This window comes from Anas acuta, chromosome 4 (assembly GCF_963932015.1).
Source record: "Anas acuta chromosome 4, bAnaAcu1.1, whole genome shotgun sequence".
NCBI classification, from domain to species: domain Eukaryota; kingdom Metazoa; phylum Chordata; class Aves; order Anseriformes; family Anatidae; genus Anas; species Anas acuta.
Genome location: NC_088982.1, coordinates 61919012 through 61931163, shown reverse-complemented (window position 1 = coordinate 61931163; position 12152 = coordinate 61919012). Strand labels below are relative to the sequence as shown.

The 12152-nt window shown below is 46.6% G+C and overlaps 1 long non-coding RNA gene across 2 annotated transcripts in view; it reads right to left on the bottom strand.

Annotated features, from left to right (window-relative positions):
- Positions 1-2144: 2144 nt before the first annotated feature.
- LOC137856333 (uncharacterized) overlaps positions 2145-12152 on the bottom strand; it is a 44048-nt gene continuing 34040 nt past the window's right edge. The window contains exons 2-7 of one of the 2 annotated variants that reach the window (XR_011096357.1): positions 10278-10457; positions 9245-9404; positions 8581-8727; positions 6410-6498; positions 5590-5752; positions 2145-2215 (exon numbers count right to left, since the gene is read on the bottom strand). This is a non-coding gene — a long non-coding RNA (uncharacterized lncRNA). The remainder of the gene's footprint in view (positions 2216-5589; positions 5753-6409; positions 6499-8580; positions 8728-9244; positions 9405-10277; positions 10458-12152) is intronic. The other variant, XR_011096358.1, reaches the window with a different exon arrangement.

Sequence of the window (12152 nt, the reverse complement as noted above, 5' to 3'; positions counted from 1 at the left end):
TGGCTTATCTGCACAGAAGAAATCACGGGTTTCATTCTGTCAGTCTTTGCTCACCCCGATCAGCAGCTAATTGCAGAGGTGCTGACGATCTCGGCGGTGCTACACGGTGAGCTCTCAAAGATCAATAGCTGTCCTCAGCCTATCGAGCCAGCTGTGCCACTGCACACGGCAGAATTACCGCTGCCCTTACTCTGCTCTGCAGCTGTAGTTCCTGAGCTCTTAGGGCCCCTCTGGGAGCAGAGGTGGGAGCAAAGGCTTCTGCCTGCGGGATGAGGAGAAAATGGGATGGAAGCAAAGGCCAGAGGCGAACTGTGGGGACCTTGCCTGCGTATAAGGAGCCAGGCAGCATGATCCTACAATATGATGTGCTGTCTGGACAGCTGCAAGCCCTGAGCACCTGGAAAATGAAGGGATAGGAGGGGACAGATTGGGGCAGCAGAGATAGAGGGAGGCTGGAATGTTTGGCAAAAGCCAGGATGGACAGAAACGGCGAATGAAACGTTGGCATGGCCACAATAAGGCTACCACAGCTTGTACATGTCATACAATGAATGGCAAGGCTGTCTGAAGGAGGGATCTGGGACATGGCATTGCTTTTACCGTTTTCATATTGGAGGGGATTGGGCAAAACCACCAGGGTTCACTTTTCCTTAAGAAAAAAAGAAAGCCCCAAATGCCACATTTTGCCAAAGCTGGAATTGCACCAGATGTCATCCACCTAAGGAAACGTAACAAGCAATGATTCCTTTCTGGTGAAATGATCCGGGGGCAGGGTCACCTGCCTACTCCAGAAATAGAAGCAGAAAGCAAATGGAGTTAAAGAAGAATCTGTTTTGTTTAAAAAGGAGAAAGGACACTTTGACACAATCTCTTTTCTCAAAGGCATTCAAAAGTTTTGTCTCCATCCCAGAGACGTTCCAAAGCTGCACAGTTTGTCCTTCACTCTGCCCCATCTGCAGCTTTAATAGCATTTTTAATGCGTTCTTTACATAATTAATATTTACATTTCAGTAGCAGCTAGCAGCTCCAACAGACACACAAGGCCCTATAGTATTAGGGTGAAAAGGATCTGCTCCTCTCTAGTCAGACAGAAAGACAAAGCCCGGGAGGAGGGGGACACAAACAGGTTACAGAAAGGATTTGCACGCAGTGGTTCATCAGCTCAGAGCCAAACCTGTGAACAAAGCAGTTTTTCCTGACTCGAGTGGGGAGCTTTAGGGACTCCAAATCCAGCTGCCCAAGATCAAAGCTTTCCCCAAGGTCAAAGTTTTTCCCAAGTCCACTCAGGTTTCCCCAGCCTCTGTCAAGCCCAGCCTTATTTACACAGATTGGGAAGGTGGGCACAGTTCAGGTTTCAGCCATGACGTGGTTTTAGGCAGGTCACTGAACTTCCCCTTGCCCTCCCAGCTAGGAATTACAAAAATGGACAATTATGGGAATCTTGGGACCCCAAAGCCTACTGGTGACTGTCATGGGTGAAAACACGAGACAAACAGCCAGCCACAGAGAGAATTTCAACTAACTTCAAAGATCCACGGTGCCACGGTTAGAAAAGCATTTTCTAGGTGGATGCATGGATGCAGATGTGGATATGGAACTTCTTTCCCAACAGCACTTTTAATGGTGATTTTTTTATGTGATTAACACACAGTTGTCCACAGGGCACCCTTACACTTCTGGTGGTCTCTGCCATTGGTGAGGTCTTCTAAAAAGGTGCCACCTCTATCCATGTTGACTGCTGCCGTGATAAAGCCGCCGAAGCCCTGTATGGCAGGGGGATGAATGTGGAAAGGCTGAAGGACTGCGCCTGTGCATTTTTTGTCAGGCAAGAGATGGTTGAGGGCCAAGCCTGGGTGATTGATAGAGCAGGGTGAAGGCTGTGTGCTTAATGGAAACGTTGAACCAAACATTACTTCTGCCAAGAGAAGTAATTGGCTGGTTCAATGGCAACGAAAATTTTAAGACATTGTGAATCGATACCTTACTAATTGTTCAATTAATTGCTGTCTGTCATCATTTTCCAAAGTACTTTCTGGAGTTTGTATGTTACAAAGGTTATCTAGCTGCCTTACTAGAAGCTAGATAAGAACTTTCAGCCCACTTGTCTGCATTTCCAATTTCACAAATAAGGAAGCAAGCCTACCTTGAATAAATGTACTGTCTCAGACTCCACGGGACGTTTGCTTTCCACAGGGTTTGAGTTTCACCTGATGACCTAAAAGAAGAGGTGAGAAGTAAAATACAAAGGCCTGACCTCTGCAGGTGAAAAGGAAAAGCCACAGTGCCTTTGTGAATAGCGTGGAGGGCAAACGAATCCCAAGCAACATAGGTCACAGGCAGGGCCACAAGGAATGGGGGACTGTGACCTTCATGGGAACGTCCCACCCCGTCATCAGAAGGGAAGCACAGACCAGTGCTCAACTTCATTATGCCCTAGTCAAGGTCAGATAATGGAGGGTTTTGATTAATGCATAAAAAACGCAATCAAATTAGCTGAGTAGGCACCCGGCGCTGATGTTCGTTGAAGGAGCTGCCATGCTCATTAGGTGGAAGCAAGGCACCCAGAAGGTGAAAGCTAATTTTGACAACGCTGCTAAGACTCGGGCTGGCATAGCTCAGCCTGGCACAGCAAAGAGGGGAAGAGAGAGAGAGCTGCCTCGGCACCCGAGCACTTCTCAGGTCTCTGTCACCACAGATTTCAGCAGGCTGCATTCGACAGCGGCAATTATCCCACGGCAGCCTTTACGAAAGGGTTGTGTCCTTGCCAGGTGCAGACCTCAGCGCCTGGCAGAGTCAGTCCTTTGCTCCCAGGATGCTGAGGCTATGACTGAGACAAGATTAGTCCCAGCACCTGTCCAAAGCCCCGGGCTGAATGAACCAAACACAATTTGAGAAAATATGATTTGAGATGGTTGCAGAACCAAGGGAGGCTCCTACCCCTATTGTGCTTGACTTTAAACATAAAAGAAAGCAGGGCACCAGCAGAGCACCTCAGGGTTTAGTTTGACTCCAAGTTATACTTGGGTAAAGCTGTAATTAGGGACAGATCAGGCTAAGAAATTACTCAAAACTGTTTTAAGTAGTAAACTCAGACAGATAGGTGGGAAATAATATTTCTCAGCATTTCCATTAAGCTTTCAACAGCAGACACCAGGCTCCAAATAATAAACTGCAAGGACCCAACAGATATGGTAAGGTTTTTACTGGAATAAAGGCAAGAAAATTGCTGAACTAACTCTGACCTTTGCAAAATAATAAAGCCACAGAGCCATAGAACAAAGATCATAGCAGTAACATTTAACTACCACTGGGAGCAGTTCCCCTTGTTGTGTTTCATGATTAAGACATACTAGGATAATATGGACCAAGAGGCTTTGCCAACCAGGCTCTCCATACAGAGCAGGGTCAACTATGTCTGAACGTACTGGAGAACATTAGGTTTTCAGCAAGTGCCTGACATATTTTGAACCAGACATACCCATGTTTGAATACTTCACTCAAGAGTGCCAGGCACTCCAATGTTTTGGTTTTAATACGCTTCCTGAAGTCTCGACACCTGAAAAGAAATGGGGTGATTGGACGTGTACCCTGTCCAGAAAGAGCCAGGCACTGGAGAGAAGTGTGCAGGGGTTCCTTACATTAACCATATTTATCTGGTATATCTGGTGGCATTTTATTCATAATGACATCATGTCAGCTCTGACCTGATACAGTCGAATCACGCTGTTTGAAAAGATGCAGACTGTGCCAGAAAGTCATTTCAAAAGGCAATTTTGAAAAGCCACCACAATGCTTCCCCTTCCCACTGACCGTCAGCCTGCAGCGGAGACCACCTGCAGCTGCAAAAACTTCTCAGCAGCTCCATTTATAGGTTTAGTTTGTGGAGCATCTCCCCAGCCCTGCTGCTGGGTGAGATGTTTCCCCAAGCTCACTGCATAGGGATGAATGTGCCACAGCCCACGGCTTAAACACCAATAGAAATTTGGCTGTGACAATGTTTACTTGAGGCCAAAACCTGCTTTTGTCCTTACTAAACCCCCCTGCATTGAGCTCATACTGTTTTCACTGTGTCTATTTTAACAGCAAGCAAACAAGTGTGGCTTCTTAAATAGAAAAAGCATCCCTGCTCATTTTTATGTTTGCAGTGGCCGAAGATGCAATATTTCCTACAACAGCTTCCCTACACCCCTTCATACACCTTCCTGCTGCACCTCCGCGTGCACCTTGCTGCCAGAGGGGGATTATTTTCATTTTGCTATTAAAATGCCTACACGCCCAAAGTCTTTCCTGATTCATTCAGTCCTCCCAAGATTGCTTTGCTTAAATTGGAAACACTGGAAACACTCGTGTGAGTGTCAGCATGCATATATTTATTTCAGATAAATATATATACATGCATATATGTATCTCGGAAAATAGGCAGTATCGAGAGGAAAGAGATTACAATTTTATGGGGGAAAATCAGAGTTCTTCCTACCCTTTGTTCACCATAGCAACTCTCTCACACACACACAGAGAGGCAGAAGGAAGAGAAAAAAGAAAAGCTCCTACCTCATTTCCAATCAGGCCTTCTCCAACAACAAGAGAAGAGCTTTTATCTTCCAGACAGGGATAAAAGACCATTCTAACAGTTCATTTCATAAGCATGCACGGACTTTTCAAGCAAGCACATGTTATCATTCCCCTGCCTGGGAATTTAGCACAGGCTGTGAGGGAATGCCTGCCCAGCACAAACATTGCTGTGTCTCCCAAGGGCTGTCCTGCTAACACAGGGAACCTAACGGATCCCAAATTTCTCACCGTGATGCTCCGTGTCCATGCACACACACGTGCTGACACGCATGCTACGAACCAATTCACACTTCATTTTTCCAGCAAAAGAGAGCGAGAAGAGGAAAGGTGATAACTTTGTATTTTACATGCTGGAAGGTGTGCTCTGGTAGCACATAAAGAGCCCACGTGGTATATGGAAGTCAAATATATATATATAAAATCCTTCCTGAAGAGCCCACAGCCTAAAGGATATGAGCAATGCCTGCTGAGGTCACAGCAAAGAAATCCGCTGGCATCAGCGAGCTCCAATTAAGCAAAAATATCCACAGTTTACAAACAGGTCACTGAAACACAGGAAGGTTAAAGGACCTGTTCATGGACACACAGAAAGTGGCTCGTGGAGAGGCTTGAACATAAATCTCCCAAGTTCCCCTTGACGTCTTAAACGCGACCTACGTGCCCTCAGCTGGGAACCGACATTGCCCTGTCTGCTGCTTGCCTTTGTGTTGCTTTTTCCTTTTTTTTTTTTTTTTTTTTCTAGAGAGAGCAGCCCCGCTCTGTGAAATCTGCTGCTAGCATTACAGAAGAAAATAATGTATTGTTCACCCTCAACCGAGGCCTGTTTTTTCACAACAGCTACACCTATTTTGAGCACCTGCTGCAAAGTTTAGCTCAGCTGTAACCGAGCTCATCACAAAAGTGCTGTAGAAGGGACCTGATTTGCTAGTTTTTCCCAATCATTATGTTTAGAGGAGACTCCACTGACTTTTGGGATAACAACAAAGTCATCAGAAAAGTCATTAGGAAAAGGCACACCTTAGCGGGCTTCTTGGCCAAGAAAGATGAGCGTGGTTGGCTTTCCCCTGCGCGTCACCTTCCAGCCCGTTGTCACTCTGAGCTCCCTGTGGTCCAGAGAGGAGGATGCAGAGGAGGCAAGGTGATGCTGAGCAGATCTCGTCAGTGAAACACCTGCACTGTGCTGTGGGAAAGGGGAAGGAACAGGGTTAACTCAACTGAATGAAGATGAACAGCACTGGCAGCTCACTCTATACCAGGACACTTCCTTCGCCAGAGTCAGCCCCACCAAAATCTTCTCTGTTTTATTTTGCTTATTGCAGGCATCATTTGGCTGCTGGCCCACCTTTTCTTTCTCTCTCACGCAATAAACGTGCCAGTCTTACAGCCCGGAGAATATTGCCCGTCCTGCTGCTGTCCTAGCACTCGGGAGGGCCCGTTCATTTGCAGAAGAATGATTGATGACCACAGAAACCCATTTTCCTTGGGTTTCAAGGTCAGGAGACAAGTCTAGCTGGCATGCAAATAGCCCAAGCTGAAAAAGGACCGTTTCTTTTTTGACGCACATGCTAAACGTTGCAAATAAATCATACATCCAGGTTTTATTCTTTCCAATTATAATATTCGCAGCAAGGCTAAGAACCCCCGCGGCCTTAAATACTGTTATTTAATGGGTTACTTAGCACTGCACTCTATGCAGCTCCAGCATCGGGACCACCAGTGCTCAAACTACACGTGTAAAAGGATCTCAGGCACGTCTACCCATTGGGGTACAGATATGTCTTCAAGGAGGGAATCAGCTGATGTCCCTCCCCACTTTCTGGATACTGATTTTTCTTACCTTCCTCTCGCAGAAGAACACTTAGGGTTTTTTCTTCCCCATCGTTGATGCAACAGCAAATTAAATAGCTCCAGATCTTTTTGTCTCTGCTGAGCAAATGAAGAGAACTGGTAAATAACAGCACACTGCCACTGTCCCGGGAGCCGCGATGTATTCAATGTGCTCCCACGTGGCACTTCTTTATACATTGCCATTCATGCTCTGGCTTGTAGAACATGGTGATTGAGTGTTTCCTTTGAGTAAATGTGTGTGTACCTTCTTCACTGAGGCATACGTGGATGCACAAGGTCTCCTGGAGGACGTAAATTCATTTTCCTGTCTTTTTAGCAAAGTGGCTGATTTTGGTGTCATTAGCTGATCCACGCTGGAACTTCCTTGAGCCATTCATTGAGGTAAATGTCTAAGCAGGTGAAACTAATGTTTCTCTTTCCCAGCCAGGACGAACCAGTTCATTTACTCAAGCCAGACATACTAAGAGCAGAATTCTACTTACTTTATAGCCAAGAATTTTAAAAAGAGGTGGCCAAGGGGCACTCAGCAAAATCAGCATTGATTTTTCAGCACTGCCTGGAATACAGCCAGGTCTCATGGGGCCAGAGTGAAATGAGTACAGGACCCAGTCTTAAAATGGTTAAGTGGAATGGCACGCACACAGGCCTGTCAGCCAAAATCAGTTCGGGCAGGTGAGAGGAAATGGGTTAGTAAGGAATGAAAGGATGGGATAATTAACCTCACTTAACACGGGTTTATGGGGGCAAAAGACCCTGTCAAGTTAACGTAATACTGATTTTGGAAAAGTCCTAAGGCCACTGACACCAAGATTGCCTCCTACTTACACTTTTGTACTTGGGACCACAAGGCACTTTAATCACTGAAGTCTGGAAGCGGCAGGGCACAGTGAGCAGATTTAGAAAGAATTAATTGATGAGCCGTGATTTTGGGGGAAACCTTGGGGGTTGGGGGCATGCTGCTAGTGGGGTCCTAGTGCATGCTACTTGCAACTCTCAGATACCCTGAAGACAGGAGCAAAATGCAATGAGAAACTCCCTCCTGCTTTTGGTGCGTTGAATTCCTGGCCCCCACCTGTACAAAGCACATGCCCCAGCAGCAGTTTCAGCTCCACGGACGCTGGGTGCCACATCCACAAGCCCAACGTTGCTCAGCACCTTCCCAGCGAGTGACTGGCCTTTGCTGCTGCCTATTTGTTTTGTCCAGCCGCCTTCAATAAATGGTGACACGGGGTCCTTAAATGCCCTAAAAGTTCGGCTTCTGAACAAATTAAACCGGGCTCGTTTGCTGTTGTCGCATCCGTGAAAAATGCTACTTTTTTTCGCTGCAAACAGCTGGAACAAGTTCAATTGAATTTATATCAGGACTGGGTTTGTTTCTGAGCTGGTGACTCATGTTCTTGTCTATTTCTGATTAAATATTATCCCTATAAATGGCATACACATTTTTTCCTATTTAATTGTCATGGCTGAGGGGATTTAATCTATGCACCAATTCAATAAAATGTTATCATCGACTAGCCACACGAAATGCAATCGGACTGCCACTGCACGCATGGCCACGAGGCTCAGACGTGCTCTCCTGACTTCAGGGGACGGCCTCTGAGAAAGGGGTTATGCCACTCAGAGAGACACAAGCAGCTAAAAGCTCAAAGTGATGCTGCGTTCAGAGCCAGACGTCTAACACAAAAACAAAAGCCACAATCAGCGAAGGAGTGGTCCCGGCACGCTGTGATATTTAATTGATGCAAGTTTGATGTTCAGAAAATCAGGGGGCAATTCCCACGGATGTGTGTTCAGCAGTGGAAGAAGAGCAGCTGGGGTGCTGGTGGCATTATCCCCAGACTTCTGAAGGCAACCGAAGTTATTTTCATGTGCTTCTCTGGGATTCGCCTCGTGTCAAGAGCTGCAGGTGCTGAGGTGCTCAGGGCTGGAGGTTTTGGCTGTTTAATTCCCGTTGGTGAAGCTAGGCATCCAAAAGAGCTCAGCTCCACCTAACGCAGTTCTAACAGCTATTTTTTCAAGTGTCTTTATATCAAAATGCAGCACGCTAAGGGCTGACCAAGACTTGGTGGCAACGAGTCTGGGACACATCAGCATTATCTGCGACTTGCATTGCACAGGAGTTGCCCACAGCCCACAGAAAAACCTCCCAGCACTTACTCCTAGTGTTTGTGGAAGCTGCTGGAAGAAGGCAGCCCCTTGCCTCTGCGTAAAACCAAGTGGCAGCGCATTCCTCCCCAAACCGCCTCATCTCCAAATGAGATCAGATTGTTCAGGCTCTCGCATGGTGTGGCCTGGATTTTGCAACTGCAATGCATCAGGAGATAATCGCGAGTTAATACAGAGCAATGGTAATGAACAATAAAGAACGCTTTATATAGTTTTATAATCATCATACGGCACCATTATTCCCAAATGCACCCATAAATCTGTCAAAGGAAGCAGCTCTACAGCAGAGACACTTTAATATGTATTTAAAAAACGGGATAAAAGTCGTATCAATCCTTGGCAGACCTAATTTAGCATCGCACAACATTTATCATAATCCCAGCAGCGTTAAACTAGATGCCCACTGCACCACGAGCTGCTTTATTGCAGGCCAAAGACAACCGGCACGCTGCATGGACGGGGGCTTGTGAAGGGAAACAGGGCACCCAACACCTCCCTCTGGGCCATAAACCCCGCTGAAGAAAGCCAAGAGAGGTCCAGATGCCGCAGGGATTTCCAAGGGTGTCTGCACAAAGCCATTTGAACAAATTAAGGGGAAGCCTGGACGTGGCCCCGGTGGCAAAGGAAGGTTGTACACGAAGAATTTGGCTGCCACCTGGCAAAGTGCTGGCAGTACCATCCAGCGGCGATCACACACACTTGGGGGAAGTTGGATCCCAGATGCTTTTCCCAGCCAAGGCTTTCATAAAAGAGTAAGTGCAGCGCTCGCTGTCGGAGACATCGTCGAGCTGAGAGCTCGGGTTTCCCAAATTAGGCTGTGGAGAGGTGGTTGAAAATTTCCTTACAAGCTCTTACTTGAGGAAAAATCAGCCTCGCAGCTAATCAGAGGCTCACATGCACACACACACCGGTCTGTTTGCAGTGAACAGCTCTGATTTCTCAGCTCAGAAGCAGCAAAAAGAAAAAAGCTTCATGGAAAACACATCCCCAGCAGGAAAACAGAGCCCTTGAGTCCCACTTCCGCCAGGCCCCAAGGAAGCGTTTGGGGACTGGGATTTTGGCCTTTTGCCTGCCTTGGGATCCCGTGCGTTTCCCACAGCCTGCACCATCACCCACCTGGGACGTGTTGAGTCATTTCTCCCACTCCTCGGGCCATATACTAAAGGCTTGCACAGCATATACAGTGTGCAGGAACACAAGGCGCCGCGTCACGTTTGCAAACAGGGTGATTTTCACCCCTCTTGGCCATCATAACAATCACAGCCATTCCTCCCCTTCTTCAGGCTCCCAACCCACAGAAACCCTTATTCTGACTTTTCCAGATCAATCCTTGCTTATTTTTTTTTTAGGCTTATTTGCAAACACTGCTGTCTGCTGCTTAAACATCCAAGGTGCTTCTCGCTAAATATTTTCGCTCCTCGGTTTGTGACCGGAGTCGGAAACCTGGGGTTATTTTAAGCATTTCTCCAAGAGCCGTGCGCGTTCAGCAGGCTGAGCAACCTTCAGAAGAGTGACGGAAGTGGAGAATTGGAAGGAACCGAGCCCGGCTTTAAAAATGGAAACCAAAAAAACTGCTAGCACTGCTGCGGGCGATCCAAAAGGCATGCCTGAGCTGCTTCTAATCATATCAGCCCTGCTCCCCAGCGGGAGGCGAGGGAGGAAGCGTGACACAAAACTGACAAACATACCTTTTATTTCACATCAGCCAGACTACCATGCTGAGAGACGTGATTCCAGCTTTTCTTAGGAAAGCTCGTTCCGACCTATTGGGAGCATCATTTCTGCAACCCATCAGTGTGATCCCAATTAGAGAGAGCAGCTGAAGCCGGCAACGAGCCCCTCACCAGGGCCGGATCCTGCACCACAGCCTGCAAACACATTTTGTGATGCCGTCACCATCTCTGCTGGCAATGCGTTACCCAAACCTGCCCGCTGGCCCAAATCCAGATTGAGCAAGCCCACGTGTTGCACAAGGGTGTCTGCAGCTACCCCACCACCGGCAGCTGGGAAAGACTCTTTCCAGGAAGGGTCACCTCACTGCAACTCGTCATCCCGGCGTGCATTAGCAGCCTCACCTTTACAAGACAAAAGGGCACTTCGTCAAGACGGACTAAGTTAGCTGCTTGATCGTTTAATTACCCTTGCTTAATTATTACGGCTTGGATCGCAGAGCTATTGATTTTTCCCAATGGCTCTTGAGACCTTTCACTGGGCTCTAGCTCAAAGTGAACTAACAAGTGTTGGGGAATGAAGTGTGCGAGATAAATAATTTAAGGCAGTGTATCATCCACGGGCTACATTAAAAGACAATGCTGTTAAAAGAAGAATAGGAGCTGTGGAAACATCAGTGGAGCAGATATGCTGTCGACCTTTGATTTTCCTACAAGAAAATGTTACTGATTTCTTTAATGGCCCAGCAACCAAACATCAGAATCTCAGCTAGTGTTTTAACAAAATGGTTCTTAGGATTCTGGAACAAAATGTGAAAACAAACATCACCAAAATTCAAACACAAGTACAAAATAAAATAAGGTCCAAAGATAGAGAACCATTATTTTGAAAAAGAAACCAAGGCTGTTAGCACAAACCTGTCATTTTTCAGTCTACTTCGAAGCATTTGAGGTCTGCACTGCAAGTACATTGCTACGAAGGCAACCCAGTGCCTCCCGAGTTCATCAGTTGGTCCAGAAGCTGAAGTCCAAATAAATGTAGCAGAATGGACAGGAAGGGGCAAGATCTTGAGGACACAGCAATGAAAATTCTATAAATCCCTTCCCTGTGGTATTTTGAAAAGACTGTTACTACTCTTAAAAATAACTTTGTCACCAAAGGACTCAGCAATGGAATTATGGCATGCCAACCTAAATTACAGCCTGTCAACAAAAGCAAAAGCCCTAAGACAAGAAAAGACATTGTAGCAGCCTACGGCAGTGGGATGTAGCCAAGATGGTTTCACATGGGGAAGTAGGTGGTGCACTGCACCCTTTGAGTCAAAATCAATGGGCCTCAGTTTAGTGATCTGCCCAGAAAGAACATAAATGATAAGGTGTAGCAGCACTGGGGTTTCTAATGAATGCTGCTAGCGTCACGGCAGGACTTAGGCACACTCAGTCCAGCCGAGCTTTGCAGCCCTTGGGGAGGACACAAGGGGAAAAGGATTGTGCAGTGCCACAGGACAAGCCTTATATACTCTTTGCTCGCTGAGATACGCAATTATATAAAAATACGGACTCGCAGCAGAGAGCTAGTTTGCTTTTACATTGCCAGTGCTCATAATGGCAAAGTCATATTTGAAAATGTTCCATGAATGACACCTGGGAGTTTAGAAATAGGGAAAAATGTTAAAAAGAAAAAAAAAAAAAAGAAAAAAAAAAAAAAGAGAGAGAGAGAGAGATCTGGGTTTGGTGGTTGCAGGGTTTTTCTGTACTTTCTCAGCTACTCATTCTGAGAGAAAAATCCTCTTAACAGCATGGAGCTGGGACAGGGGAGGGTCAGGCTGGGTGTTAGGAAAAGGTTCTTCACCCAGAGGGTGGTCAGGCACTGGGACAGGCTCTCCAGGGCAG